Here is a 26,547-nt window from a genome sequence, read left to right as displayed (position 1 = left end):
AAGTCTCGCAGTCCTGTAGTGGATTAGTGGTAGAGGGCGGAGTGTGGAGGCAGGTAGAATTTTGAAAGAGCCTGTCACAGTAGTCCAACCTTGAGACAACCAGAGCTTGAGAGACAGTGAGCTTGTAGGTGAACGAGAGGAAAGGCACAGTACCCCTGAGGAGTTTAAGCAAGAACTTAATATATTTCAAGAGACGGCAGAAATGTGTGCGGAGAAGGAATGTGTGGAGTCAAAGGTGATCCCGAGGTTGTTGGCCTTGCAGGTGGGGGTAGGAGGAGGTCCAAGGGAGGCGGCCATCGAGTGAGGGGAAAGGATGGTGAAGGTGTACCGATGAGGAGGATGCCAGTCTTGCTGGCATTTAGACAGAGATCGTTGGCAGTACACCATCTTCAAATGGCAATGATGCTATCAGAAATGAGAGAGGGAAAAGAGGTGGCTGAGGGCAGCCTGAAAATGAGTTGTGTGTCATCAGCATAGCACAGGAAGTTGTAGCAGAAAATGAAAATGCAGTAGGCAGAGCTGCCAGGTGCTGTTTGGAAAGCCAGGCCGAGAGGTAAGACCCCTGGTGAACACCACAGGAAGAGAGGGACATTCATGAAAGGAAGGACCCAAGTTGTAACTGGAAGGCTCACACACGACACACACACATGTCATTGAGTAACACGCATCAATACTCACCGGACGATGCATCATAATCCATCCTCTCTCCCACTCCATGGATTTGTTCTTCCTGGATGAACTCTGCAGCGATATCCTCGTGCTGAATGAGTTAATCTTCCTCTGGTGCTGGCCCACCACCAGTCACTGGAGACATTGAATAATAAAACCTGAGTGCAGTACCAGCGGCCGCCTGTGACTGTTTAAAAAGCCTGCATTTAAACTGTAAACTTGTACCATTAAGATCTAATGTCTAAAATCTAAGTGACCTGTTATCAAAAGTAACGAAGGTTGCTACTATTTAAACTTCATGGTTTAGAGCCTGGAATCAGTGTTCTAGATGTTTGTTCAAAAAAGAAGAATGTAACAAATTGACTTTTAAAGTAAGCCTGATTCAAGCCAAAACTACTGGGCAAGGCAAGGCACCTCCCTTCTGCTCTCTGGGCCAGGAACTCACATTCAGGTGTTGATTAAGAGGGGTGGGGCACTGGGGCTGCTCTGGGAAGAGCACAATGGGCTTCCTCCCATGCATGGAGATACTAATCAGGAAGGATTGTGAGGGGCCTCTGCCAGGTGGAAGTGGGCGGAGAATGCTGCTGAAGCTGCAAAATCAACGAGGCGGGAACAGACAATTGTGTTGATTCACAATGGGCAAAAAGCAGATTTCTAATAAGACTGATAATTTACTGTGGACAATTATAACAAATATAGAAACCCCAGACTTCTGAACCTAAATTTTTGTTGCACATTTTAAGAGGACCCAGAACTCTGTGCTATGATCTGGGACATAACTGTAGAAATTGTGGTTTTATACCAAATATATTGATGTCAGAAGCATGAAACTTCACATGCTTATGCCCAGATACAATGCGCACATGTGTCCCAATTTTGGACAAACGATATTGTGTTCCGGAAAAAAAGTGCGAAATTCTGTCAAATCCAGACCCAAGATCCCAGAGCGCCTTGCTGATTGTGGACCAGAGCTCCTTGCTGTCCAGTCTGGTGTGCCCAGCAGTCTGTCCAGTCCGGTGTGCCCAGCAGAATTCCTGTCCAGAAATCTTGACTGACCTGAATCCCTGACGGTTCTGTCCAAACTTATATAGTGAGTATCCTTAGTATATGACTGTCACCAGTTAATGTTCTGTCCATAGTCATCCCTATCCAAACCCGTCCTATATGATATCCAGAACTGCATTGTTATAATATTTTTGAACTGCCTGAACTCTCTATCTCATCCCTATTATTCTTCTTTACTAGTAGTGTTAAACCAATCTTTGCTCTGATATATATTTTCTGGAGAAGGCGAGTGTCTCGGCAGACAAAAACCATCCAGAGAAGTCCTGGGCTGGTGGCTGTGTGTCGTGTAGTATTTGCTTCTTCATATTCCATCCCTAGTGTAAAGAAATCCTGTTTGTCTTTTTAAAAGCGCATCTTTGTTTTACAATTTGCCTCTATCTAAAAAAAAAACAACCTCCACGAAAACGTCCATAGCTTCTCCAATTTACATGCTAGAAACTAGATTTAAGTGTCTGCCTGTAGCTAAAATCCTAATAGTTCTCCTGCGATCACGATTACCGCATGCAGAATGGTTTGCCGCGAATTTTCGTTAGGGCAAAATCTATAACATGTAAAATAGCTTTTCATTGCACCCGACCTCAAAATTAGGTTTTCTAATTGTTTTTTGATCTAAAATCATTGCTAGTGTTTGTCTACAACCAGATAAAGTGGCTCCATTAGTAGTTCAACAATTTCAGTGATTTAGACCATTTTCAGTGTTTTCCCCATTCCATTCAAAGCCAACTTTAAAACCATTTTGACAGTTTGCCAATTAGTTCTGTTTCTCTCTTGTGTCTGCTGGGGGGGAAATTGGGATTGAGATATTTGCTTGAATTCTGCATTCCTGAAACCTGCTCTCTCTCTTCCTATTTCTTCATATTGCATATTGGCGGGATTGAGGAGTGGGCAGGGGGAAAGAGTAACCACATGGCTATTTGATTTGAACACATACCCACCAAAGTATTATTGCTGTGCTGCATTGTTGCTCATTATTACCCCATTGGTGAACATTGTATCCCCATTGAAAAAAGTGTGATATATTGTGAAATATCTAAATAAATATTTTAACTTTGCAAACCAGCCTGATTCCTAGTTTAGTGTGACCGGGGAGGGGGGGGGGTTCAAAGAGAGGTTCAAAGAGAAGGGCGTGATGTAAGTGGTACATCGTTCAGAATAAAATAACTTATAGACACAAATAAATAATTAAGGGTTTCAGTTGTGCATCACACGCTAGGCAATGACTTATGTGAAGTGCCGGATTGAAATCACTTACAGGTGCGCAGGGAGTTTTACATGCGATTGTCCTGGCGCAAGTGGGGTATGCGTATTCCGAGGGTTGCACGGAGAGTTGTACATGTGATTGTGCTGGCGCGAGCAGGGTACGCATATTCTGAGGGGTGCGCAGGGTTTTACACGTGATTTAGCTGCCGTGAGCGGGGTATGCATATTCCGAGGTGTGCGCTGGGAGTTTTACACACGATTGGGTTGTCACGTGAGGGCTGAGTGCATTTTTAACGCAATTTCGTGATTCGGGGGTTGGATGCTGGTCCACTGGCCTTTTCGCCATTTAGGGGGTTTTTTACAATGTTTTTGCCGCACAGGGCGGGGTTGGGCGTAACTGGCGCTGCTGCAGGGTAACTGCACCATGCTGCGCCGCGGCTGCTTATGGATGTTCAAATCCATGAATACGTGGTGCGTCAAAATGGGTTTTGGTGCTTTGCGCTTGATTCCATGAATTACCCCCATAGACTTCTTAATGTATCTCTAGTGCTTCTCAAATCTAAAAAGCAAAACTTTGTGTCACCAAAATTCAACTGCCTCATGGTTAATCATTTCTTAGGAATAACTAAGATGCAGAAAAAGCTTTTAAATTATAAATGAAATGGCAGAGTCCCTTACCTCCTAATGAAGTTGAATCTGGATATGATAGACTAGATATATGGGATATACACACAAGTTCAAGAGAAAACTAGCATTTCAAAATGCCGGCCAATATTTGTATCTATTGGCGACGTCATTACGCTAAACATTTCATGGCACTAGATGTCATACGTGATGATGGAAACATTTCTACTTGATTTGGCATTTTTTAGAGAGTTTAAACCCTTACATTCTTCATATTTCGTATGTACGAAAAATATTAGTTTCAGAATTTCACCAATTTGCTTACATCCTAAAGCATACTTAATTGCATGCAACAATAAAATCTATGGTTAAGATATATATGACTGTATACATAGTTTTATCTCATAACAGCATCAGATGTTGACAGAAATGAACCCCAGTTTCCATTACATTTATGTGGATCTAATGAATACAACCATTTATTCTGTTTAGGTACTCCTATTTCTATAGGGCTCCCAACAAAAAGTAACAGTATGAATGATTAACATTCATATTGAATAAAATCCAAGGAAGGGGAAACAGTACCAAATGTCCATAAACATTAACAAATTCAATGATATGATCTCTTAAACTTAGTTCTCTGTTGACTCCTCTTTGTTGTGGTTCTCCAATCATCACTCACAAATCCCATGAATTTCAGAATGCATATTCATGTATTCTTTTTGATAATGAATCACCAATCGATATCTAATATGAGTATTCTTTATTGTGCTCATATTTTCCATAACTCTAGGTTTCGATTGGTGAATGCTCCTGCCAATGACCATTTTTCACAATGGCATTTGATTCTATATATTACAACGTAAGTGTTGCAAATGATGAAACCATTGATTTTCTGTTTAAAATCATTAGGTAATGTTATAAAATCCTTTATAGTTCTTTGTTTCAAATCGGGCGATATTGTGGCTTGTGGTGGTGGGTTGGTCACTGGTGATAGTAACTGAGTTTCCAGGCCAGGAAGGGTGGATTATACTTTAAACTCTAATAATAAACAGCCACAAAGTATGATCTATTCACACACTGACATTATTGCATTTCTTTCTACCAGCCCCAACTGGGTGTTTCAGTTCCTTGAGGCCAAAAAGGACAGCATAAGGTCCAATTAGCCATTTTATAAGGTCAATAAAACCATCTTTCAAAACACCTTTTAATTCTTGCAAATCTGATATGCCTGAATAATGCATCCTACACAAACACATATTCCTGCCTACACAAACACATATTCCTGTGTACATTTTGTCAATAAAGAGGCTTGTTGCAATGGAATCCCTGCACAATTGCCCCTAAAACAGTGTTGTACTATGGCTTATACTCTTTACATGTCCTCCAAACGTGTGTTCCTATGAATGTCAGTGACTGTAATACGCTGATGTTGTGGTTGGGAAAAACAGGTAATGTCAAATGTAAACCCTTTGCATGTTGACTAATTCGACCATGTTGCAACCACTGAGTGTTTGTGAAGTTATGCACTATGTCGTTTGACTGAATTCAACGATGCATCTATATAAATGTAGGTAAGGGGAAATGCAGAACACTCAGAGGTCTGTGTTTCTGAAACAGGGGTGATATTTCAGAGCTATGCCAATTTTGGGAAGTGAATTTCTTTAGCTCAGGGGAGCCATTGAATTAGTAATAATGTTGATTGGTGTAGTGTTAAATAGATAATATGGCTTACGTAGAGGAAATGAGGTTAGACTTGTTTGCGGTGGTGGATCAAAGTGGATCAAATCAGGTGTGTGCAGATGAGCCTTTAATCACCTTAACCCAATGCAGAGCCACCACTTAAGAAGCAAGTGCACGTTTGTGCGTAAAGCAAGTTTATTGTACAATCGGCCCGAAGGGGCTAGATAATTCGATAGAGTCAAACTAACCAGAGTCTCTCTGAACCAAACAATTTGACACATTATATACATTTTAGAACCAGTTAAAACACTCCCATATATTGTATAACAAGTCATCCCCCATACATAATTGGTCCAATCTATACAAAGGAAATGTAATCTTCTGTAATTGCCACATCATCAGATAGTTACACATTCACATACAAACATAATTCATTACAATCCACCACTCGCCTGAGACCTCCTAATCCTCCACGGAATTTCACTTGGTTTGTAAGAGTACTTAAAAAAATATGAGGAGGGAATAATAAACAAGTTCCCTTTGAACTGGCCATAACTATCACATCCACTGTGACTTGCTGGCATCTTCGGAACACTCTAATCTAAACGGCTACCAATTCAACCTGCCTCGCTTCTGGTCACATCCTAAGAAAACAATTGAAACCCATGAAGTATCGGTCACTTTGGCCTCAGGCCTCCTACACTACAGGTTCATTGCTGGTAAAATGCAAATGGCTGGATCTCCCTGAACAATAAATAACAAGTGCCCATGAACGTAAACAATTGCATCTTCCCTCCGCGATACTCCCAAGCCATACAAACCCTGGGCAGGCCTGTTGGCTGACAATCTGCTTAATGTCATGGCTAATCACTACCTTTCATTCGGCCTCCAAACTGTGCAAAACCAGTTTTTCCCACTCACTCAGAATTTTCCTCGCAAACCCTGACTGCAGAAATAATTTATGAAAAGAGCATACTGCATATACATTTATAATTTCTCCACGTATGTATATCAGTGCATGCATGTTTAATGACTACAGTGTCTCCTTGACAGTGGGTTCTTTGTGACAAATCCCCTGCCTCACATGCGCATTATGAAGCTCCTCATTGACCAGCTTCTAGGTGCCTTGTGGAACCCATGCCCAGATTGTATTTATATTTCATTGACTTGAACACAAAATAACACTTAAAGTAACACATATACCATTCTCCTTAACTACGCTCGATACATATAAAATTGCAACATAGCACAAACGTCACTGTTCCCCCAGTCACTAATATGGTACGTGCAATGTGAACCCCTCTTTCTCATTGGGACCTTTCCTAACCACCCCAACAGGTGTAAGGGACACCTCTCGCTTGTATGCAGAAGACAAGGCCAAGGAAGAAAAAACCCAACAAGCTTTTTGTTGGTGGAGGAGAACACCAGGTAGTATTAGGCACATGTGCATTCCTTAGGCACACATGCATTTTTGTGAAGAGAAGAGGGAACCAAGTGCACATGCATAGTGTAAGCATAGGAAAATGTTGTGGCAGTGTTAGGCACACATATATTTTATTAGTCGAAGAGTGGGACAAAAAAGTGAGATCCCCACATACAAGCAGAGGAGAATGGGGAATGGCAAAAATAATAAATAATAAATAAAAAATCACTCAATCAATTGTCCCGGGAGGATAGCTCAGTGGCAATGTGCTCGTCTTGTAAGCAAGACAACACAAAGCCAGGTTCGATCCTCGGGTCCGCGCTTAGAAACCGCTGGGTATTTAAGTGCGTTATAAATACGCAACTAAGACAAAAAAAACAATTATGCAACTTAAAAACTGAAAACAATTCCTGTAACAGCTGCCCGATGCCTGTGGGCTGTGTGAGCACTTTAAAAATGCTAAATAAAAATCAATCAATCAATATGTTATGTTCTTGTGCTGCATCAAATTATCACCATAGCATTCCTGTCTTAAGGCATATTGATCTGCCACCTGTGGTACATGGATCATAGTGTGCTGCCATGAATAGCATAAGTAAAAGTAAGACAGAGGGAAAGAATTTGGCAGGGCTACATTCATGTATTGATGTGTGTTTGTCCATTATTACATGCATAATCTTCTACAGTGAGGTGACAAAGCAGGGTATGTGTTCAGATAATATATGCAATGGGATTCCAAGGTAGTTCCAGAGTATTTTAAGGAATAGATTAAGTAGTGATGGGTGTGTGAGTGGATTTAGAGCATGTTTGGCCAATCCGGGTAGATATACAGGCTTTAAGTACCTGCCTCCCTGTTTTAACGTATGTAAAGGATTGCCATCGGATGAGGGTGTAGAAGCTTGGCATTTTTAAAAACTTGTACTAAATTAAAACAATCACACAGGTAATTCCATCTCAAGGAGGGAAATCTGCTAAACAGGTCCCCCTGTCATAAGCTCCATGCCAGAAGTATAATGTACAAACACCTGTGTCCTACTGCATCAGTAGCCTGATCTGCAGCGCCTGCTCTCCAGTGGCACAGAGCAGGATCAAAGATCACAGGTGCCCATTTGATAGCTACAGGGTAAGCAAACTCTCTGCAGTGCAGTGGTTGTTTTTAAAATATGCACCCATGTTTCAGAAATGTAGCATGCTATCCCAGTGACACACTAGAATTCATAAATAAGCCATATCTGCATTTGAGGTGTGGTGGTTGGCATCTCTCATAATTATCTAAGCCACATGAATTTGATACCACACGTGTCAGTCCTATAAGCCCAGCTCGTTAAAAAAAATGGGGATTTCCCCTTACTCACAGTTAGTCTGTCCTTGCTGTTGCCCCCAAGACTTTAGTCTTGGGAGTTGCATCTCTTTGTTCCTTCATGTGGTCAGGTAACAATGTCCCAAGTGAGACAGCCAATCCACAGGAAGTTATCCTATGAACAGGAATCAATGGCACATCCATTCACAAAAGCAGTAGTCTCAGATTAGCGACCTGCATACCAAAAGAGCCCTTGATTCTATGGTGAAGTGGAGGGGCAGGGCTATTGTAGACTGAGGAGCTCCTTATAGTCTGAGGAAGATGCTTCCATCTAAATCTTTCCTTCATGTCCCCTTCACTTCCTTTTGCAATAAATACTTTGGGCTCTATCAGAGCTTTGGCAGTATCCCAGTGGTAATACTGCCAAGATAACACCAATGCAAAAAGTGTTGCCGCTACTCGATCCAGCGCTTTTAGTGCCAGATTCTGAGTAGCGGTGCAGCAGTAAGATCCCATTCCCCATCGGGTGCATTGGACCCAATTGGGTTGGGGGTGCTAATAGTGCTGGTGCAATTAGCGCCATGCTAATAGTGCCAAAAAATGGGCATAGAGTTGAGTATTTTACTACCATAAAAAAGCTGGAGGTAAAACTCCAAACTTTCCACCCAAATCATTATTTGGCCAGCCTTAAATAAGTAGTTCTAATAGCGTTACAACAGCATTTAAGGGCTGAGGACAAACTTGTGAAGAGGCCCATTGGGTGCAATGTCAGAAGGAAAAATACATGTAAAACAAGAACAGGTATTGGACTTTTAAAGCAGGCTTGTCTTTGTCAAATCACCTGAAGACATTTGCCTTTAAGAGAAGAGGTCTCCAACTTTATTTGATTCACTTTTGGAAAAATACTTATGGTAGAATTCATTGGACTTCTGTTGGGAAGATGATCTTTCCAAAGTCCTCCTCTATTGAGGTGAAGACCGGCAAAGGAAAACTCTGTCCCCTAACTATTCCAATGGCATATTGGTGGTGAACTGCTGTTGGGGCAAGACATGCCTCTTTGCCAGCCATCACAGCACCCAGGACTTCACAGTGTTGAAGGATGCCTGCATTTGTGTGTCAGCCTCCACCAGGTCTACAAGCCTGAGAACAAGGACTAATTTGCTCCTTGAATTCAAGGATTAGACTTCACAGGAACCTCAGAGAAGGGGTCTCCAACTTTATTTGATTCACTTTTCGAAAAACATTTAAGGAAGAATCCATTGGAATTCTGTTGGGAGAGATGATCTTTCCAAAGTCTTCCTCCAGTGAGGTGAGGACTGGGCATCCCAGGCAGAGGCAAGCAATGTCCCCTAACCATCCCCATGGGCCATTGGTGGCAAAATGCATATGGAACAAGACATGCCTCTCTGCCAGCCAAAACTGCCTCCAGGACCTCACAGTGTTGAAAGATGACTGCATATGTGTGCCAGCCTCTTTCGGGTCTGGGAGCCTGAGAACCTGTGCTCATTTTCTACTTGAATTCCTGGATTAGAATTTACAGCAACCTGAGGGTCAAGACATCCAGGAACATTGTGTTGTGCCGTCAAACCAATTTGAACCGTGATTCAAGTTTGTTTGACCTAATCCAACCAACAGTACACTCTGGTGCTGCCTTTTGCATTTAAACAATCTTCATACCAGTGTTCTGCACCTCAACCCAGTTTGCCATTCCACTATGCTGGCTGAGCACACAGCTTCCTTGACTCAAACTTGAATCTTACGTTTGCACCTGCAGCCTTCGAACAGCTTCAAAATGTAGCATCTTTGTTTCCAATCTTCATCAACCGTCAACCAGACCCTGGGATGATCATTTAAATTGCAACCTTAGAAAGCCACACCTGAGCCACTCGACACAAACTGCACATCCAACCACCAGAATCTTCACCATTGAACTGACTGTCAAACCGAACCTGTTGACCCTCACGTTGCACCCTTTGCTGATTGCTGCTTTGAGCAGCCCTTCGAACTGCCAACATCATTGCTGCTGTTCTTCACCACCGGTCAAACTGACCCTGGTGTCTTCATCAAATCACGAACCTCGAGAGTGCCCTAGACCACTAATGTCAAACTGTGCACCCAGTCACCAGCATCTTCAATGTCAAACCCACTGTTGACTGACCCTGGTGTCCTCACAACCCACAGTTCTTTGAACTGCAACAAACTTGAGCTGAACCCCAGCTGTATATCTGCTTCATCTCTGGAACAACGTGATCAATGCATTGTTTCCAAATTTGAACTGCATGATCAGAACTGAGAGGCTGGATTCAACACCTTCAAATTGCCACTACCCTCATTAAGGTATTATGGACGCTATCTGCCCCTTTCACATTTGGGTTCTAGAGACTGGTTTGGCCACATTTAATCCCTTTTTGAACCCAATAACATATTCTATTAAAGAACATTGGGGTTTATACTTGCCTTCTGCCAGTGATTCATTAGTTATTTTTGCAGATGGTGTGTTTAAAGTACATATATTTTTTTATAGAACCTTCATTGAATGTTCCCTTTTTGCTGTACTCTTTTACTATTGCTATTTGGGTTGCTACTGGATCACCTTCACATTCCTCGTGCTGGTGTAGACTTTCCTTGGCCAACATTACCACAAATGGCAACAGAGGTATATCTCTTTGCTGTGCCTCTTTCACCTTACATGAGTGGGACCACTCTTGTTTTGGAGCAGTTTGGTGACCGAGCAGGTGCTTAAGTCACCAATCAACCGAGTACTACTAGAAGTCATTTTGTCACCACATGTAAAATCCTAAATAATAATTCTAGGGCTGCCAATCCAACTCAGGAACTAGACTAGGTAGGTAGCTGAGTAGGGTCAGTGGCCCTCATTACGACCCTGGCGGAAAGTGACTGACCGGACCGCCACAGCGTAAATAGCGTTTCCGCCATTGCACGATGGAGCAAAGTGCGGCCCATTCCGACCCATCGAGCACGAGCACCACGGCATGGCGGAAGTGCAAAGTCCGCGATGGCGGAAATGACCCCAAAACGGCCCACACCGCCACCGTACGGCGCCCTAGGTGCAATACCGCCACCCATCATAGCGGACACCGCAGTGAGCGCCAACCGGAAAGTACGGTGACCGTAAATATACGGAAACAGAAGTAAAAACATGGGCCCGGAACGGGAAACAACACGCCGTACACCTATAAAACCACTAAATACACACAACCACTAAAAACACCACCCTGAGACACATCCCAACCCGTCATCCACCCCAGTGAAACCAAGAAAAATGGGAAAAGTAGCGAAGAAAGCGTGCGACCGCAAGCGGCAGGTCCACTTCTCCCGAGAGGAACTCACCGTGCTAACAGAGACCCTCCAGGAGAATGCCGCCGCCGTCTTCTCCACGCAAATGACCAGGACGGCACTTGCGAACAAGAAGGCCATATGGGCCCTGGTGGCACAGCGGGTAAGTGCGGTGGGGACCGCACCCCGCAACCCACAGCAATGCAGGAAGCGGTGGGACGACCTGCGGATACGCGTCCGTAGCATACTTTCTGCCAACCGCAACATTGCCACAGCCACCGGGGGAGGATCGGAATCACCCATCAAGTTGACCCCCTGGGAAGAAATCTGTGCCTCCACCATTGGAATGGAGAGCATAGAGGGAGTCGGAGGGATGGAGAAAGGAGTGCAGACATCCGGAGAATCAGGTAGGTGGCCCAAATAAAACAATGCCAATTCCACAATGTCCAATCATGTGATCCACATGTGTCCACATAGCGCAACAGCAACACATGGCCAGGAGAACGTCCACACACATTGGCCTGATAGCGCACTTTAAAACCACAATAAATACATAAATAAGTAAAAACCCCAAAAACACCCACTACACGTGCAGCAGGCACACCCTAACTGCAGGCTGACAAACAACTGCACCCTCACTCCACACACAAATGAAAGCACCTCCAAGGCCCCGACCCAAATCACCCACAGGTACCACCCCAATGCATGTGATACATTGCCATTCCAATTCCCACAGACCCATCAATAACGCTCGCCCTCCTTTACTCCACCACAGGGTCCGATCCAAACGACGAGCTCCAGGACACCCCTACCAGCACACCTGCAAAGAGGGCCAAGACCGACGGCCAAAGACCCTCCACCTCAGCTGCACGCATCAAGACACGGCAGCAGCACATATCAAGTGGCAGCACACAGGAGGGAACATCAACAGGCACCCCAGCAGCCAGCATGCCCACAACAGCACCACCACAGGTCCCCCCAATGGATGCCACAGAAGGTACTGCCTCTGGTGGCAGCAGCACCATATGTGACACCCCATTAATGGCAGCATGCTCCGACACAGAAGACGGGGATGTCGAAGTCAGATCCAGCCATGACCTGTCCCAATCCCCCTGTCTGTTCCATCCCGTACACCATGAGGATACCACGCAGGGGCACCCACAAGACGACGACTGGCCATCCCCCGCAAGCCCTGTGGCAGGGCAACATGAGGCGAACAGCCCCTCTGTGACACCACCGCAAATGGCCATGGCACAGCACAGGCAACAGTCCCTCGACCAGTTAATTGTGCAACAGCAGCAACTGGCCACGCTCCTCAAGGACCATGCCGATGGATGTGGGGGCACTAAGGCAGACATAGAAACATCAACTGAGACACTTAGGGCACAAATGGAGAGTAGCACCGAGAGCCTGAGAGTCCAAATGGAGAGTAGCACCGAGAGCCTGAGAGTCCAAATGGAGAGTAGCACCGAGAGCCTGAGAGTCCAAATGGAGAGAAGCACCGAGAGCCTCAGGGGGGAACTGCATGCGACGTCCAAAGACGTATGTGCCGAACTTGCCGCAGTGCGCCGTGTGCTCACTGAGCTGTCACAAACCCTTAGGGACATGCATGGACGTGAGCAGGCAGAGACATCATCCGTTGCAAGTTCCGTCCAGGGCAGCCCCCAACGTCGATCTGGGAGGAACCTGCGCTCCACAGGCAGGGGTGCCCCTGATACCCGCAGAGGGGGCTTGCAATAGCGACTGCCCACTGACAATGAGCATCTTTGGACACTGGTGTTCGGGGGGAGGTAGGAGGGTGGAGGGGGTGTGTTGGGCTCACTTGGGTGGCGGGTCGATAGGGTGTTCAACATGATTTCACATATGCCATAAACAATGCACGATCAACCAATGAGATGTGTGGACAATGATCTTTGTGTACTAGGCCATCATAGGCGAACAGTCCATATTGTGCATGTACCAGACACACACAGTGCCACGAGTCCCGTGTCCATGTATCAGCCACCAGGCGTGAGTGCTAGAAGCATGCATCTATGAGATGCTGACGAATTTCACGGCCCTCCTGTGCCTCGCAGACTCCTTGAGGTGCTGCAACATCCCCACCCTCATCATGACCATCTTCAGGTGCTTGCAGTTCTGCGTCAGGGGGCATGGGCACATTTCTACGTACGCACATGTTGTGTAGCATGACACATGCCATCACCATCTTTGCAACCTTCTCATGGCGGTACAGGAGTGCCCCGCCAGACCTGCTAAGGCACCGGAAACGGGTCTTCAGTAGGCCGAATGCCTGTTCAATGACTACACGGGTACGTGAGTGGGCATGGTTGTAGTCCTCTTCATGCTGGTCCCGTGGGTTCCGGACTGGTGTGAGGAGCCATCTCTTCAGTGGATATCCGGCATCACCTGTATGTGGACGATAAACGAATTATGTGGAATGCCATTGCTACGTACGCACCCCCCCCTTCCTGCCAGGTCATTGCCGCATCACATACCCCACATCATCATGCATGAAATGAGACTCACCGAGTAGCCAGGATCTGTTCCCTGCGTGTCGCTCCATGTAGCGTGGTATTGTAGAGTTCCTCAAGATCATAGAATCATGGGTTGATCCAGGGAATCGGGCACAACAATGTGTAATGATCCTGTTGGAGTCACACACCATTTGTACATTCAGAGAATGAAATTGTTTTCGGTTGCGGTACTGGGCCTCCATGGCATGTGGGACGACCAATTCCACCTGGGTGCAGTCGATGGCACCAAGGCAACCCGGTATGCCGCCAAGTGCATGGAATCCCACTTTTGTGTTGGTAATTTCCTGCTCCGAGCGTGGTAGAGAGATGTAGTCGTCTGCGTGCTGCAGGAGGGCATCGAGCACTTGCAATAGTGTCTGTGAGAACAGTGGCTGAGAAATGCCATGCAACTGTCCGACTGTGTGCTGGTAGGTGCCTGTGGCCAGGAAGTGTAGTACAGACACCACCTTCAGTAGGGGTGGGATGGCAGTTGGGCTATCTATCATGCTGACAAGGTCAGCCTGTGTCATGTCCACAATGGCGGCTATGGTGTCCCGGTCCAAACGGTAGAGGGTGTGGATCTGCTCATCAGTGAGGTTGAACGGATGTGCTCGGAGGCATGGGATTGCGGGCTGCCTGCGTGGTGGTAGTGGCTGTGCTGGTGGCCCTTGCTGGCCCTGCCTTGCCCTCCTCCTCCTCCTGCGTCTCCTCCGTGCGGCCGGTTGTAGTTGGTGTTCGTCTTCTTCTTGGAGTTGGAGTACTTGCAGTGCTATCAGGTCCCCCAGGGCCAACATCGCGAGTCCTGCCGGTAGCATTTCGGAGTGGTTGTGGGAGGAGACTGGGCGTGCAATTTATGTGTTTTCAGGCTGTATGGCCTCCACCTGTGGTGATTCATTCCACCTGTGCAAGCTGCTCTCCCCTTTGGGCGAGCACGTCCTGCACACAACGCTGCAATTCGAGGAATGGCATCTTGCTATTACAATCATGTATTAGTACCCGATGGCCGTGTAACATTGGTTGATATGTACATTCGGCTATGGTCCCATTGTTTCACATACATTCTTTGCAGTCGCGAACAGACTTGTGAAGGGTCAGTGGAACGTAGTACTGGAGTAACGGTGGACCCTCATGCATCACTGCACCGGGGTTCACCGACGGGCGGGGCGTCCCATTTGTGAGTGAAGGCAGTTGCCATTTTCACACACAGCCGCACTAGATGGATTAATTTGTGATTACAAGCAGCCACAGATGCCTTTTCGACGTGATGTTGCAAATGAGGAATTCGAAGGGCGGCGCTTTCGGTTTTCAGCTAGCGGCGAGGAGATGCCCACAGGTCTGACTGCAAATATAACGTTCTATTGTTCAATGTCCTTGGGACAGGGCCCATGGCGAGGATGCAATGATTGATATGAATAGTTTGGGATGCGCAATAGCGACGTGGGCGATGAGGCCGGACGTTCCCAGATACATGTTACTTCACAACACTGGAATTACGGGCTGGGGCACAGTGGATTTTGCAGGCTGCATGACGCACAGACTCAATGGAAATTTCACATGTCATGTGAGTATGGAAACAGGCGTTTTCATTCCGGGATGAGGGAATGATGTATGGATGCATGGACAGATGATTTGATACAGAGTTTGCCATGTACAGGGATTCTTGGAATCTATCCGCCTCCCCTGCGCTATGTGATGCAGGGCTGCCATAGTGGGACCATCGTCTATCTGGCCTTGTTGAGCCCTCCCTGTCTCGACGCGCCTTCAGACACTTGTGTCTATACACGTTACCAATCCCATCAGATGGATTCTGTTTTAACAGACGCATGCACAGGTACACTCGTTTGTGATAGTGTTTTCACCTCGATATAGATAGTTATGATTCGCAAGTGGTTTTTGGGTGGTGATGATCCTTTGGAGTGGGCTAGCATGCATATGGCTGTGGATTTAGTGTGATCATTGAAGTGAGTTGTTCGAATGTAGTTCTGATGGCCATTCTATTCTTTTACTTTTCTTTTGGTTGACAGGTATCTCCTCCCCTTTTGCCACTGCCATCTGTATGCCACTCCTGCAGATGGGTTTTACTCCCGACACCTGCTGCTTCGTGTTAATCAGTGGAGCAGCATTACGATCTTATGGGACGATCGCCAATGGGCCACATGCCCTTACGCAGTACTAGTGGCTCGGAGCAACATTTCGGCCTTCCAGCTGGACTAGTGCCTCCCTATTGGGACGGCCCTGCGGTTCTAGGCGCTTCCATGTTGCCTTTTCGTACGAGAATGTAGCCCCTGTGTACCATGAAGGAACAGGGCGTCACACAAGAAGTAGCTGGTCATTTATTGCCGATGCAGCCCACAATGGTGAAATGTGTTTTGGAGTTCATGGCCTAATGGCTGTATGGGCTTGGTGTATTTGTTGTGCATTAAATTTCTATTCTGATATGGGCCGTGTAGCGTTCTTCTTTGCAAGTGATGTGGCATATTCCGATTTGGGGGGCGATGTATTGTGAGGAGATCTGCATTGGGTTCCAGCTTCGGAGTATAGTTGCGTGGTACTGTGCTGGGCGCGTTTGCCTACGAAGCCCAGTGAGGTCAGGGGTGAGGGCTGCCAATATGACTGTTTGATTGATGTCATGCTCAGGGGCGGGGGATTAGGTTTTGTGTAACAGATGCCGGTCAGCCAGGTGGATTGGTGGAATGATGTGATTATCGGAATATTGCTGGTCACAGGTGCCTGTGTTTGCGTGCGTTTCTTGGTGGGAGTCTGAGGTCATGTCCATTGGAATAGCTTCTGTGTTCGTGCCATCTGTGCCCTGCAGCTCCCATTGGCCCCTCTTGTGATTCTTTTGTTCGTTGGCATGCATGGGTGACTTGTACATTTCACTGGTTGCATTGTGACTTCGTTGCACCTACGGGCAGTTGTACTATGTGGCCAGGGAGCGGTGTACAGGCACTCAGTGGGGCCGTTTACGGTTGATTCGCGATGCCGTACTTCTCACCATGGCGGAATGGTACTTTCCGCCGTGCTTGATGGCGTTAAGTACATGTCTGCTAGGGTCGGAATTCGCGTACCCTTGCGCCATGGTGCTAATTACGGTTTGGCATGGCGCGCGCGCGCGTACTTGGTGCAGTTAGCGTTGGCGTTCACTACGGTGTCGCTAATGGCATCGTACTTTACGGTGACGGGTCATAATCGCACCGAGCGCTATTCGATGGCGGTATTGCATTTCCGCCATCGTTTTTCGATTTCCGCCAGGGTCGTAATGAGGCCCAGTGAGAGTTAATGCCATTAGTAAAACATTATGATGGCCAGAGTTAATAACACAAATATGAAATTTTACACCCAAGGACGAAAGTAGACGATGTGTGTGTTCTCTTTAGTACTGCAAGCCACAGTAAGGGCACATCACAATACTGAGCATCATGAAAGAATCATTCTAACTGTAACCCAACAATGTAAGAATGTGTGCTGAAGCTTCCCCAGCACCCAATGGCCAGCTCTAAAGTAGGGATAGGTGGGTGACCATAAATACGCTTCTGGGTTAGAGTGTCTTTCAGTAGGCATACTCCCCTGCTGAGGGTACAACCATAGCAGTCATTGTGCCATGCTAAGAAACCAATATGGATCCCTGGGTTGCTGCTGAAACTGGCCCCTTTAAAGGGTATTTGGAATCCCTAGGAAATATTCTGCATTAAACCAGTCTTTATGACCCCATTACTTAGTTACAGTTGGATAGGTGAGTTAAAACATGGCAATACAGGCACATAATGGAGTGAATGGGATTTAAGCACAAAAGAAAGTACTTTTAAAACTGTGCCTGGGGCAATAGAAAATGAGAACCTGGTGCACTTAAACCTTTGAAAATCCCTTTAAAGGTAACAGGCAGGTTTACATCAAAACCTATCACAAACCAAATAACTTCACTGTGTAATGAACACAGGCATTGGCCTAACGTCAGCAGCAGGATATATGTAAGTTTGGGCAGTACATGCGCTGGGAAAACCTTCAAAAACCTCTCCCGAAAACCCAAGTAGGATAACATTAAAAACATGTGGAAACACACATTAATTTTCACCAACAGTCGCCAACCCCAAGGCTAGGCATTTTTCTGCAGCAAGTAGAAGAGTATGTCAGGTTGTGCATTCACTTTTTTTTGGGGAATAATGATTTTTCCTTAAGAGGTTTCCAGAGAGAGGGTAAAAGCAGACAGATGTTAAAGTACCCATTCAAATGTCACATTTGCCGCTAAGACTGCGCCAGAGGCTACGCTTTTCTTTCATTGTCACAGTGCTATGTCCTGTCCTCAAGTAGAACAATTGAGAAAGTAATTTGCCTGCTGAAGTGAGAATGAGAATGTCTAAGTGTCAAGGGATCACTGAAACACAGAAAGTAGCCATGGATGTGTAGGATGTTGGATTCCTTAAGTTGTCTTCAGGCACTCAAGGTGATTGAAGATGGGCTATGAATAGGGTAATATAAATGTGTGCACACACAAGCTGTTTTGTTTTGTGTATTATCTTAAGAATCTTGTTTTCTTTCTCTTTCCGCGCCACACACCACCTTAATGATCTATCAGCGCTGAGCCTATTTGCCCTATGGTATACCACTCAGAAGAACGATTCGGTACACATACCCGACACTCACACCTAATTGTGTGGCTGCTCAGTGTGCCCTGTGTGCACAGGACAGTACACATAATCCACAATAACCCCTAATGGTGAAGTTGCTGTATTTAGCCACTGTGACCACAAATGTACTGCGGCATCGCCCTTGCTTTGTTTCATATTCCCATTGTGCATTAGCTGATCAAGTTAAATGGGAAATGTTCTGTACAAAGATGTAGCAGCAACACAGGGCAATTTGGCTTCTGAGTCCTTAGGAACAGCCATTTTGTAAAGGCCTGGGTGTTGGTTTAGGCTGGAGTCAGAGATGTAGAAGGCTGACCATAACAAGAGCTCCTTTGGTCTACCTTGCCTAGTCTATTGGTATTTTGTTGCCACACAGGCATTCCTATTCATTTTCAAAGATTCTGAATGTTGCTTTAAAGGGCTTAAAATGTGTTGGCTTGCTGGCTGATAGAGAGAGTTTTTTTTTATTTATTTTTTTACTTGTATGCCGCTAGTGGAACAATCTACATTGGAAAGCAACGTGTTGAATACTGCTTAAATAATGCATTGAAGTGAATTTATTGTTTCCACACGTCTTGCACTTTCCAGTACTACATGTGGTTAAAAGTTGGTGATGTACAGCTTTCGAAAAATATGCACAAATATTTGTGTTATGCTATGTTTTTTTACATAGCTTTTTTACTGTTCTGAATCACCACAGTAGTAGTTTCAAAGTCTCCTCCCACCCAGATTCACCTGAACTTAGTCGGCTGCGAAAATATTATGAGCAGAGGAGGAGTAAGAAGGAGGTAGAGTGGGAAAGGAGTCTGGCACTCATGCATTATGGAGGCAGAATAGAACACCAAATCAGTGTTTGGTACACATGCACTTTGTAGGGGATGCGAAACACTAAATCAGTATTAGGGCACATGCATGTTGTAGGGAAAAGAGAATGCCAATGCGATGTTGGCCAAATGTGAGTTTAGCAGGGTGACAAGAACCTGTATGCAGTGGTTGGCATTCTGATTATTGTAGGAAATTGGTCATTACAATTCAAATGTTTGAATCTGCTACAATACTCAAACCCGGAAAAAGTTGAGCAGGACCCAGGGAAGAAAGTATCTGCTGGGTGTTCATCACCTGATAAAGTGGGGCTAATATTGCAGCTATGATCTAACAGCCCAGACTCAGGCCTCAGACTCCTGAGTGAAATATGATCAGACCTTGGACATGCATAGGAACAGAATATTATCCAAAATAGTGACTCCCTCTTTTATAAACCTAGCTACATCTGCAAATAAAAGATCTAAGCAGCTGAGCATTTTAAGAGAAGCCAGTCATTCTAGCACTGAGACGAAAGGTGGAAAGACCAAGAGAAGAGCATGCGAGAAGGATGGGGAACTCATTTAAACACACGACTCAGGATCTAGGGGCAAAACCTTACAATAAATCCAGAGTAGGGTGGCATGGAAAAACCTTAAGCCCAACCTGAGAGCAGAGGGCACCACATCTGTGAAGGAAGTTAGCATAGACTCCAAACAAACTTTAAACCTGATTTGAGTTGCATTTTGTTTTTAGAAGAATCATATGGTTCTTGAGTAATGTTTCCTCTGCGCTGTTTGTTTTGTTGCACACCTTGTGTTATATTCCGAAAATAAAAACAAAATTTAGCTACAATAGCATTTTCTGTTTGGTCTCATTATTGGTCCCTGTCAGCCTTATGACACTCTCTACTGCCATTGCCAGAGAGGGAAACTCAATTTTGCTCACCTAGCAACTACCAATGGGGCAAAAATTAGACACAGCGTGTTCATTACTATAGCCTTTTCAAGAGGACAGCCAGTGTGTGTGCCTCATTGGTGAAACAATCAGTGAGATGTTGCCACAGGTGTATCATTTGGAATTAAAACTAATCTATATGATCAATTAACATGATATGTCTGTCGATTCAGTAGTAAGGCAGCTGGCCATTAAACTGTGCTATACTTTCCAATGGGAACAATGCACTGCTGGGTTGAAGGGAAGTAGACCCTAGTTCCTGTTTACTTTTCAATAGCATCTGTGTGTAAATGAGGGAAATGTAGGAGGTTGTGTTTTTCAACAGGATATATTATGCCTGTCGTTTAGTAGCCCAGATAAAAATTGATGAGCGATACAAAGATCTTAGATCAACAACACCATTCCATGACTCTACCACTGCAAACTGGTTTATTGGACATCACACGCTCATTATGCTCAACTTCTAACAGTAGTTCAGGGGACAACACAACAAGCATGTGTGCAGTGGAACAATGCAAGAGGAGTTGGTCCAAACGTTTGCCCCATTCCAGCTTGCAATATGCATTGGGATCCCCACAAGGAAACAGAGGACACACTGCAGTAGGCCTGTATGAAATGTTCTATGGAAAATATGTTTGACATTCATTCACATGAATTAGAGGGGGTATGTGGATAGAGCCCTCATTCAGTGCCTGGCACATTTCAGATAGGCGGGAAGTTATTGATGGCAGAAGGCATAGGCTATTTAGAGGTTTAAGGAACTTTAGAGTAGTAATATGAAGAATATTTGGGTGAGGAAGTGAGTAACTGTGACCCAGTAATCCCTGACGGGCCCATTCCAAACAGAAGTAGTGAGTATCTACAGCATAGAATTGTCACTATTAAGTATCTTATCTTTACGTAATCCTATCCAAACCCATTCTATCATATCCAGAACTGCATTGTAGAAAATCTTTTGTCTTTCCTGAATCTTGCTCTCATTCCTATAGTCCTTTGGTAATGGTAGTGATAATATCATCTTTGCGCTAATATATTTGCTGAGAAAGACAAGTGTCTCGGCGGGCAAAAGCCAGACAGAGGCATCACTGATCTGGTGGCTGTACTGTTGGGTATCTTGAATCTTCATAGACTCCCTAGTATAAGAAACTTGTTTGCCATTTTAAAAAGCACATCTTTCATTTTAAGTGTCAAATTGAAGCTAACATCCTCAGCTTTCCAACGTATCCAAAACCGCATTCCAACTCCTTCTAGGTTCTCCGCAATGTGCTTCTCGCGCGCAGAAAAGTTTGCCGCAATTTTTCATTTGGCTCAATTTCATCACGTGAAAAAAGCTGTTCTTTGCATTCGACCTCAGAATAAATGTTCAATCTGCTAGTTATTCTATAATCATACAAAGCGTCTCCCACTAGTTTTGAATCCAACTTAGTGAATTGTATCCATTTTTCAGTGTTTTTAACCATTCATTCAAAGCCACATTCAAAAGCATTTGACCTGTTTGCAATCATTCCTGTTTCTCTCTGAGTTTGCTGGGGGAAATTGGGATTAATAATGTATTTGCTGAATCCTGTATTTCCTGAAACCTGTGTTCTCTCCTTTCAATTGATGAAGAGCGCCAGAAAGCTGGTACGCTCCAAAGACAGAGGGACGAACTGGCTGCACAGAGGCAGGCTCTTGCTCAGGAAAGGGACACCTTAGGCCACAAAGTCTGTTATTTAAAAGAGAAGATAGAAGAAAATCACATGGCCCTTCAGGGACTGGGTGACCTCCAAAAAGACCATGAAAAATTGTTAGAGCATCCCAGGAGGGTGGAAGATGCTCTAGCAAGGAAGGACCAGGCCAGTATGGACAGGACTCAGGAGGTAACCCTCCTGCAGCAAAGACTAACCCAGTACTCAAAGACAAGCAAATGAGGCTCTCTGTGAGAACAATGACAGACTCCATAGGCAGGTAGCCATGCACGAGAAATTGATAGAAACCAGCAAGGCCTTGATAGAGGAACAGAACGCTCAGATTCTTGCATGGCAACAGGGAGCAGGGGCTGAGAGAGATGAGGTTCGCTAGGAAAGGGAAACACCTGAGCATAACCTCCGGAACCCTAGTACCAGAGGCCTTCATCTCTTCCAGTCCCTGGACTCTGCCACCCCCATGTCCACTGGCACACATGAGCCAAGGGTTACGGGGATGGCAGACCTCAATCCAATAAGGAAGATGGGACTCATAGACCAGCACCTCCCAGAAATGGATGGGTGGGCATCTGGGTATGGGTTCCCAAGTACCGTAAAATTTATTGGGGAACTCCATGAGAGTAGGCCCACTAAGGGCACCTTGAAAACCTCTGCCCAGCTAGGACAGTGGGGGGGGGTACACATAAAATCCTGGGAGCAAGGAGGAATCAGAAGACTCCTCTGACTGCCCCGGGACACGGGAGACTAGGTCCCGCATTCTGCCAGCCATTCCCAGGCTCGCAGGATCCGGGAGAGCCTAGAAGACCAGAGGGGCACCTCTGGGAGCAGTGCCTCTGAGTCAGAGGAGGAGTGGACCAGGGTCACCCGAACCAAAAAGGCCAATAAGGTAAAAGGACCTCCTAAAACAAATCAAAGCGATAAGGAGCGTCATCACGCCCTATCATAAGAACACAAAATATTCTGTTTGGGAGCACTTAGAGCTCTTTGAACAGATGATGGAAACTTTCCATTTGAAGGACAGCCAAAGCTGTATTCAATATGTGAAATGGACCTTCTCACCAGAATACTCCAGCTTCTTTGGCGGCTATCTTGAAACATTTTTCTGTGCACAGAAATCCTCAGGAGGCTTGCAAGGCAGCCTACAACTTGCAATGTGGGGAAGATCAGGTCCCACAAGAATTTGTTCAGGAATTAAAGCGTGCCTATGCACAGACCACCAGAAGGGTGCGCACTGACAGCAGAGAGTTTGTCAATACTTTTTTCCACGCTCTCATGACCCAGCTAGTGAGAGATTTTCACAAGAAAAGTTCACTAGACTGTGTCATTGAACAGGCCACACGAATTTATGAGGTGCAAAAGCCCATAGAAAACAAAAATAAGTCAAAAAGCCCCAAACCAACCAACACCCCTGCTGCTGCTAAAGTGGCGGAGGTGAAGGTTGCCCCCATTTTAGATTTGGAGATGGGGGGGGGCTAAAAACCTGCCAGCACAGAATCAGAATAATCCCAAGCCCAAAAGGCCCTCTGGCCAATCACAAGCAGGGAGCCAAGGAGGTAGTCCCACAAATAGGACCCCTCACTCCCCTGACTACATCAGTCCCCGCTACAAGGGGAACAGACCCATCCTGGGTTATGTGTGGACTCCTCCAGACCAAGGGGCGGGGGGGCGATCCAACCAAACAGCAGCTTACCCAGGGTACTTCCCTCCTCACTTCCCCCAGGGGGGCAGAAATTTCCCAAACCCTGGACAGAACTTCTTCCCCGGATCCCGCAAAACTTTCAACCCCAAAACCATCCATACTTCCTTCCCCAATTTCCTGAGCCCAGACAACCCAATCTGGGAGAGAGGAGGCCAAGGGTGGAGGGGTACCCAAACTTTCCAAACCCGGGCATTTTCAAAGAAGGGATAGCTACCCTTCCCGGGATCAGCCCAGGAGAGACAACAGAACCACGTATCAGCCAGAGCGTGTGTCATAGCTAGAGCGCCAGGTCCAAAACATTGCACCGGATCTGGGTCGCATGCTGAGGGCTCAACAGAACCCTCAGATGAACATGCCGGCGCAGAACTCCTCAAACTCTGGACCTGGTGCTCCAGAGCAATGACGGGGGAAGATCCCCGACAATCCACCGGTTCCCAGGGAGGAGGCACAAGGGCAAAGGGGGTGTAAAACCTTGGAGGAAGCTTACTTCCCCACTTGTAAAACGTCCCTGGAAACCCAGGAACTGGAACCGAAATATCCTGCCCCTGAAAGTCTGCCACCCAAGGAGCAGAGGGGGCTAGGAGAAACAAAGAACCCAAACAGACCCATTTTGAGGAGGAGGTACTAATATTCCAATTTGAAGGAGAGGGATCCTCAGAGGATCCTGGGAAAAGGATCTTCTCCTTCAGAGATGGGGGAACTCCTCCCAAAGAAAAATGGGTCCCCAAGGATCGAAATCCAGACTGAGTAGATGTGGGGACTGAGCTAGCACCGCCCATCATCCAATCCTAGAAACAACAGCATGAAAATCCCCTGGTTCAAACCCATCCGGGTGACTGCCTCCAAAAAGGGGTGGGGGGCAGCCCAGAATCAGAACCAGGGGAACCCAAAACTTCTCCCATATCTAGCTGTCACCTTTTCTTTTTCAGATTTTTTCTGCCCAAATCACCTCTCTATCAGTGTCCAAATCCAAGAAATTAACCCACCAGTTGTCCAAAAATGTACATTATCTGTGCCCCCTTGAGGAGAAGGAGGGAATATTCTATGCCCCGGTCCAGATACAGGGGCAGTGTACAATTTTGGCACTGGTGGACACTGGATCCCAAGCTACCCTTCTGTCAAAAAGGGCCTTTGATAAACTGAATTTGAGAAGGGGGATAATTACTGAATTCCTCTCACCCCTCTTCCTGGACAACTTCGACGGGAAGGAAATTCCCATCGAGGGGGCTGCGGATTTAGACATTAAAATTGGGAGACACAAGGGGAAGCACCCGGTCATAGTTGTAACTCCAGAGGGCACCCCTTGTTTACTAGGGAATGACATCCTGCGTACGTTTTCACCCCTAATGGATTGCGTAAACAAGGTCCTCTGGACGCAGACTAGCTGACCGATAACATTAAAACAGAGTGTCAACCATGTTAGTATAAACAGCACATGCCACATGGTTGAACAAAAATCTGACCAAGTAGAATTTCACTTCCAGAACAACCAAATCCCAGATGTGACAGTAATAGCAGTAGGACAACAAACTGGTGATAGGGGAGTCCTCTCTATTTCTGAAAATCAACCTTCCTTCCAGTTTAAGGTGGCATTCCACACATGAAGGAAATACTCTGAAATTCTTTACAAATTCACAATCAGACATTCCCACTCTGATAGTCCAGAAAGATGAGAAATCAGTTCAGAGCCTGGCTGATATTCAGCAAATTGGAGAGCAGTTGTTCAACCCTATTCAGTTAAATGAAGGAAAGGACTCTGTTCTAGCCCGAGTGTGTGTGAACAACGGTAAGAGCTTCATCAGCGAAGCCATGTTCCACCAACTCCCAAAAGATCCAGCCATTCCCACATTTAAACTGATAGACAAATGGGAAAGGGATCTGGAAACACCCAATTCCAAACATCTCCTGCCAAGCAGGTGTATGCTCAAAATCTTCATAGGCAACAAGAGCATAGTCCATAATCACTGCCGCCTTTTACTTAGGCAGTGACATTCTCAATCGCTTTGCCATTAGTTTGGACCTGATAAACTTCAAAGCTTGGTGCCGATTAGCGGATAATCCCATGGGCTTTGATGACCCAGAGAAAGCATTTAGGTCAGCTCAACTGCTGCCTTATGCAGTTGAAATTCAGATTGGAGAGGAAGTCACCATCCCAGAAAGGACCCAACAAGTCTCCCTCGAAGTGAAAGTTAAAAAAGGACAGAAATTGAAAAACCATGATGCCTATATTCATCTTAATGCTTATTTCCAACAGCAAGGGTTGGGGGTAAACCCAACACCACTAGTCAATATAGAACATGACACCATTCCAATAGAGGTGGATAACAGCGACTTAAAGAGTATCACTCTAGCCGTGGGAACCATTATTGGAATGGCAGTTGATGACCAACATTTTTCCATAGATTTAGGCAATGAATTGCTAGGACCAACCCCCAAGGATTGTTTTGACAGTGATAGTGATGACAACACAACACCAGACAGGATCTTTACCCGGCATAGGGGGAATTTCCTGGTGTACACTTCCTGCTCTTATGGTAAGGAGGACTGCCTTCCCCACCTGAAGCCAACAGTCCAAATCAGCACTCTGACCAGGGACTTCTCCACCCAGCTGGAGGAGGCTGCTGAGATAGGAAAACCGGAAGTCTTTCCAGGCTTCATGCAGATGGTTAAAGAGAGAGTCAACCTAGCTGATGCCTGCGAGACTCTGGTTGAGACACGTTTTCTTGGATTTTCAAGATCTGTTTGCGGTGGACTCATATGACTGTGGTCTCACCGACATACACACAACAACAATTCCCACAGACCCTGGCATGACTCCAGTGTTTGTGAAGCAATATCGCTTGCCTCTCGCATCAATGGAGTCCCTTACTGAAATAATTAAGAACCTTGAGTCCCGTGGGATAATCCGTCCAGTCCACAGCACCTTCAACAATACGGTGCTGGGGATTTTGAAGCCACACGGTCAGTGGGGACTCTGCGCTGACCTAAGGGAGCCCTACATCGACC

This window comes from Ambystoma mexicanum, chromosome 5p, assembly GCF_040938575.1.
Source record: "Ambystoma mexicanum isolate Mex_15411 chromosome 5p, UKY_AmexF1_1, whole genome shotgun sequence".
Taxonomy (NCBI): Eukaryota; Metazoa; Chordata; class Amphibia; order Caudata; family Ambystomatidae; genus Ambystoma; species Ambystoma mexicanum.
Note: the sequence above shows the minus strand (reverse complement) of the source record.